Below are 5,526 nucleotides of genomic sequence, written 5' to 3'. Positions count from 1 at the left end.
TTATGTGCCATCGAGTCGTTTCCGACTCATAGCGACCCTATGCACAACAGCTCTAAACCCTGCTCTATCCTGCGCCAACCGCACCGCCTCTGACACACCCATCCCGATTACCCCAGGTGTGCCAAACACCATAATGGCTACTCATCATGAGAAGTGTTTGGTGGAACTCCCAGATGGAAAGGTGCCATACTACACAGGAAATGTTCATTTGAAATACAATTAAATCAGGGCCCTCGGGCCCAAGTGACTTGTTTTTATTTTTTTTTTTTTTCAACTTTAGACATAAGGAATTAATGGAGGTAGGGAAGACTGAGGCACGCCCAGCCAGGGTGTTTGGTTCCTGGGGGCAGGTCCAGTTACAGCAAAAAAAAAAAAACAACAACAGGGAAATGAAGGTGTGGGCAGACAGCAGATTTGGTCTTGAACTTGGGAAAAGTGATGCTCCTAGAGCCTCAGGAATGGGCAGCAGCAGAAAGCAAGCCATGACTGAGGGGGACCCTGAGGACCCAGAGGGGGAAAGGGAAGCAGCTCCCCACCCCTCAGTGCTGAGGAAAAGGCACTTGGCTCAGTCTAATGCCTGCATCCATCCATGAAGCAGATGGGGGTGGGTCTTGAGTCCCTGGCCCCTTTTAAGGACCCTGCAGTCGCTCCTGGTTGAATTTCTGGAAAAACCTTTTGCCAAACTCATAAGCGCTGATCATGATGGCACAGGAGAGGGCGGCCTTAATGATCCTTGGGAGGAAGCCTGCAAACAGTCCCTTGGTCCTTGACTCGGCTCGGATCCTCCGCAGCAGCAGCCAGGTAGAGTCCACACGTGGAGGCCTCACTCTCACAGCCTCCATCGCTCCCAGCTGGATCTGGCGCTGAGTCTTCACCACATCAAAAGGCACAGTCAGGATGGCTACCACCATCCCTGAGATGCCGCCAGCTATGAAGCTGATGCCCACAGATGTCTGGTCGTTTGGCCTGGACCCACTTAGCCAGCTCTTCACCAACTTGTAGTTGAACCAATATAGAGCCGAGAGGGGCACATCCCGAAGGGCAGTGGGCCTCCAGCCCAGCCACAGAGAGCGTCAGCCTCCCTGAGCCACTGCAGCCTGAACAGAGGCCCTCAGCTCCTGGTACGACACATGCTGAGCCTGCAGCTTCGTCTGCACCAGCTCATGGAGGCTAATCACATCACTGCGCCCAATCGGACCAGAGCGCCAGCCACCACGGGTGCATAGAGGTCAGAGGTCAAGTTTCGCCCACCCAGGAAGGTCCTGAGTTGGTCATAGGCGGTGAAGTAAATGGCGGTGGCCAGCACAGTCATCACCACGGTGGCTGGGAGACTACTCCAGAAGGTCCTGGTGCCTTCATGCCTCAATCTTTACAAAGGCCTCCACGGTGCCAGTGAAGCGGGTGGGATCCTGAAACCATGTGGCACAGCGGGCCCCATTTGGGCATAGGTACACTGGCTCCAGGACTCCATTGCCGTACAGGAGGCACTTCCCAGCAGGTTGGAGAGGGGACGACAGTTTGGTGTAGGAGATGCTCCACAGTCTAGAGGGAGGTTTTGGTTCACTGGCTCCTGAGGGGCACTGGGACTGCAGACGCACCTTCACCACGTCCAGGGGTGTCATAAAGAGAGAGGTGACTGTCGCCCCAGTGCCTGAAGCCACCATCTGCTGGAGGAGGCCAATGCCCCCGGGGTCTTGGTCAGCCATCTTGAAGTTTGATCCTGATTCTAGGCTGCTGCTCACCCGGCTCAGGGCCCGGGGCCCGGCAAGCCCATAGCAGCTCCACGGCCGCAGCACCGACCCGCGCGTTCTCCTTATTATATTAATTTTAACGAACATTTACAGATATTTTTTATTTCCATTCATTCACTGTTGCAATTTTCTCCCCTCCCAACCCCCTCCCCCAGTTTGCTCCTCTCTTTGAAAAGTAAAAGAAAAGTCTTTCTTAGTATACAATAGCTCCTAGCCCCCACACCACCCCAAGTACACTCCACTATGCAACCTTAATTCTGTACTCTTGTGATCACCATAATACCCTATCATATATCGCTTTTAAATTGTTCTCTCCCTCATCTGTTTCAATGTAGTATACATTATTTATCCAATTTTTCTCAGTCTTACCACCATGCAGTATTTATCCTTTTGTGACTGAAATATTTCACTCAGCATAATGTCCTCTAGAGTCACCCATTTTGAATAATATTGCATGAGTTCCTTGTTTCTCCAATGCAGCATAGTAGTCTACTGTGTGAATATACCACAGCTTCTCTATCCATTGATGGGCACGTAGGTTGTTTCCAACTCCTTGCTATTGTGAACAAAGCCTCAATAAACATGGGTGTGCATATATCTGCTTGGATGTCGGTTATGGTCTCTTTAGAGTATATTCCAAGCAGTGGAATTACTGGGTCAAATGGTACCTCTATTTGCAACTTTTTGAGAAAGCGCCACACCATGTTCCACAGTAGCTGCACCATTTTACACTCCCATCAACAGTGAATAAGAGTTCCAGTTTCTCCACAACCTTGCCAGCATTTGTTGCTTGCTGTTCTGTTAAATGTTGCTATTCTGACTGGGATGAGATGATATCTCATAGTTGTTTTGATTTGCATCTCTCTTAGAGTTAGGGATTTTGAACATTTCTTCATGTGCTTATTGGCCATCTGAATATCTTCTATGGTGAAGCGTCTGTTCATATCCTGTGCCCATTTTTCAACTGGACTATTTACCTTTATCTTCTTGTGGTGGTGACTTGTTTTTTTAAAAAAACCCTCAGCTTCCACCTGCATCTCTCATTGGCTCCAACGAGAGGTTCCTGGCCCACTCTCACCACCGACCAAGAGGCCAGAGCCGTAGTGTTCAGTAATTTTGACATTCTGTTGGATTATCTTTTTGTGAAATAAGAACTAATATGAGTCTCTTCCAATGAGTTGGTAGTTGTCTTTTAAATTTGTTGTTAGAGACTGATAAGCAAGATTAGAGCTGAATTTGGTTCCTGGAAAAAACCTCAATTGGGAAATTCTGTTAATTCCTGGGCCCTTATTTTTTGACAATGCCTTCAGTGAAACATAAATTTCTTTCTTTTTGTTTCTTTTTTTATTATACTAGTTTATTTACAAAATTCTAATACATTGTTTTTCACACTAATTTCTTCCCATTTCTCTAACTGACCCCCCAGCCATCAGATTGTGTGATCCCTTCACATCCTCACCCCTCTGTTCTCACCCCCTCCTTGGATCCTGATGCTTCTTCTACAATAATGTTTTTTTACAATATTTGTCCTTATGGGACTGTGTTAGTTCACTCAGCATAATGCTCTCCAGTCCTTCCCACGTTAGGTAATAATTTTAAAAATTATTGTTCCTGTGTGCTGCATAGTATTCCATTGTGTTAATGTACTATGACTTCTTAACCCATTTGATTGTGGTTGGACATCTGGGCTGTTTCCATAGTGAATAATGCTGCTATGAACATTGGTGTAAAAGTCTCTGTGCCTCAGTTTTCATTTTCTCAGTGTATATTCTAAGCAGTGGAATAGCTAGTTCATATAGAATTTCTATGTTCAGCTTTTTGAGGAAGCACCAAACTGCCTTTTGGAGTGGTTATACCATTTTACGGTCTCACCAACAATGTATAAAAATTCCTACCTCACCACATCCTCGCCAACGTTTATTACTTTGCCACTGCTACTGGAGTAAGATGGTACAGCATGGTACTGGTACAATGACAGTCACATAGACCAATGTAACAAAATTGAGAACCCAGAAATAGACCCATATATCTATGGTCAATTGATATTCAACAAGGAAATAAAGCCTATAAAATGAGGAAAGGACAACCTCTTCAACAAATGTTGCTGGCAAAACTGGAAAGCAACCTGCAGAAAGCTGACACAGGATCCACATCTCACACCATACACAAAAATCAACTCAAGGTGGATCAGAGACCTGGGAGTAAAATCCCAAATGACAAAGATCATAAGAGACAATCTGGGATCAAGCTTGGAAGGTCTAGTTTATGATATAAAGAAACTGCCAAATACAGCCAGAAATACACAATCTGAAGAGGATAAAATTGATGAACGGGGCCTTCTAAAGATTAAACCCCTGTACACATCAAAAACTGTTTTTCACAGAGTGAAAAGAAAGCCTATTGATTGGGAACAAACATTTGGCAATGAAAATTTATAGAATACTCCTGAGCCTTCACAAGGAAAAGACTGATAACCCAATTACAAAAAGGGCAGAAGACATGGAATTTTCACAGAGGAAGATATTTGAATGGCCAACAAAAACATGAAGAAGTGCTCAAAATCAATGGCAATAAGAGAATTTCTTTAAGTACTATTGCTTCTTGATCTTATATTATTTTCTGAAATTGTTCTATTTCTGTATCCGTTAGCCAATTTTCATAGTTGCTGTTGTTGCAGTGTGTATTTAATGGCATTTACCTCTGTTATCCTTAACATTTGCATTCTTCTCAGTGTCTTCCTTTGTGATGGCCATTTGTGCTGCAGTCCTCTTATTGTGTTACCTGTTCCTTCACTCAAATTAATACATGTTTACTTTCTATTTACTGATTCATTCTCTATTCCTCTCCTGCCCCTAGCAACCTCCAAAGGATGCTCTTTTGGTGTGTGATAATTTTCTTGACTTTTTATGATATTTGTCCTTTTGTAATTTACAAATTTCACTCAGAATGATACCCTTTAGGTTTGCCATGCTATGTGGTGTTTTACAGTATGATCAGTATTTCTTAATGTTGCTTAGTAGTCCATTGTACGCATGTACTAGGTTTATTTACAGATTCATCTGTTTTGACTTCTCCATTTGAAAGTTTTATGACTATGTATTTATTCTCTGATTTTGCTTTTTGTTGTTATCATTTACAAATGAACTTCTCTAGTTCTTTATTTTCAGACTTGTATATTTACTTACTTATTTGATATTCCTGTACCTGGAATGATTTCTGAATGACGATGTCATGGGTCTTAATCTCCAGGTATTGTTAGTTCTCTGGTTGAAGGACCTCTTTTAGCACTTCTTGCAAAAATGGTCTCTTTGTCACACATTCTTTTAAATTTTGTCTAGGAATATCATAATTTCACCATCATATCTGATGGACAAGTTCTTGTATATAAAATTCTTGGTTGGTAATTTGTTTTTTATCATTCCATTGCTCTCCTCCAGAGTGCTTTATGGTCTATCAAGAAATTATATTTTAATCTTATTGATTCTCTATTGTTGGTAACTTTTTGGTGTTTTTTTTTTCTAAACTCTCTTCAAGATTATTTCTTGGCCTTTGGTTTTAGAAAGTTTGCATATATCTTCATGCTTTTCTTTTGGAGACTCTCCTATCTTAAAAAAGAATTTCTTAAATCTTTTTTTTCTATATTTTATTAATTTTCATAAACATTTACAGATATTTTGGGTTTCCATTCATTCCTTGTTGCACTATTCTCTCTACCCTCCTCCCAGTTTGTTCTTGTCCAAATGCCACAGTGCTTGTCAAAGCCAGTTCTGATTAA

The 5,526-nt window shown here is 42.6% G+C and overlaps 2 pseudogenes; both read right to left on the bottom strand.

Moving 5' to 3' along the window:
* Positions 1 to 629: 629 nt before the first annotated feature.
* On the bottom strand, positions 630 to 1,172 carry LOC102868352 (annotated as a pseudogene).
* Positions 1,173 to 1,174: 2 nt separating this feature from the next.
* Positions 1,175 to 1,706, bottom strand: LOC102867943 (annotated as a pseudogene).
* Between the last annotated feature and the right edge of the window lie 3,820 nt (positions 1,707 to 5,526).

Source organism: Elephantulus edwardii, unplaced genomic scaffold (genome assembly GCF_000299155.1).
Source record: "Elephantulus edwardii isolate Elephantulus edwardi_28Jun2011 unplaced genomic scaffold, EleEdw1.0 scaffold00305, whole genome shotgun sequence".
Taxonomy (NCBI): domain Eukaryota; kingdom Metazoa; phylum Chordata; class Mammalia; order Macroscelidea; family Macroscelididae; genus Elephantulus; species Elephantulus edwardii.
This window is presented reverse-complemented; position numbering and strand designations above follow the sequence as displayed.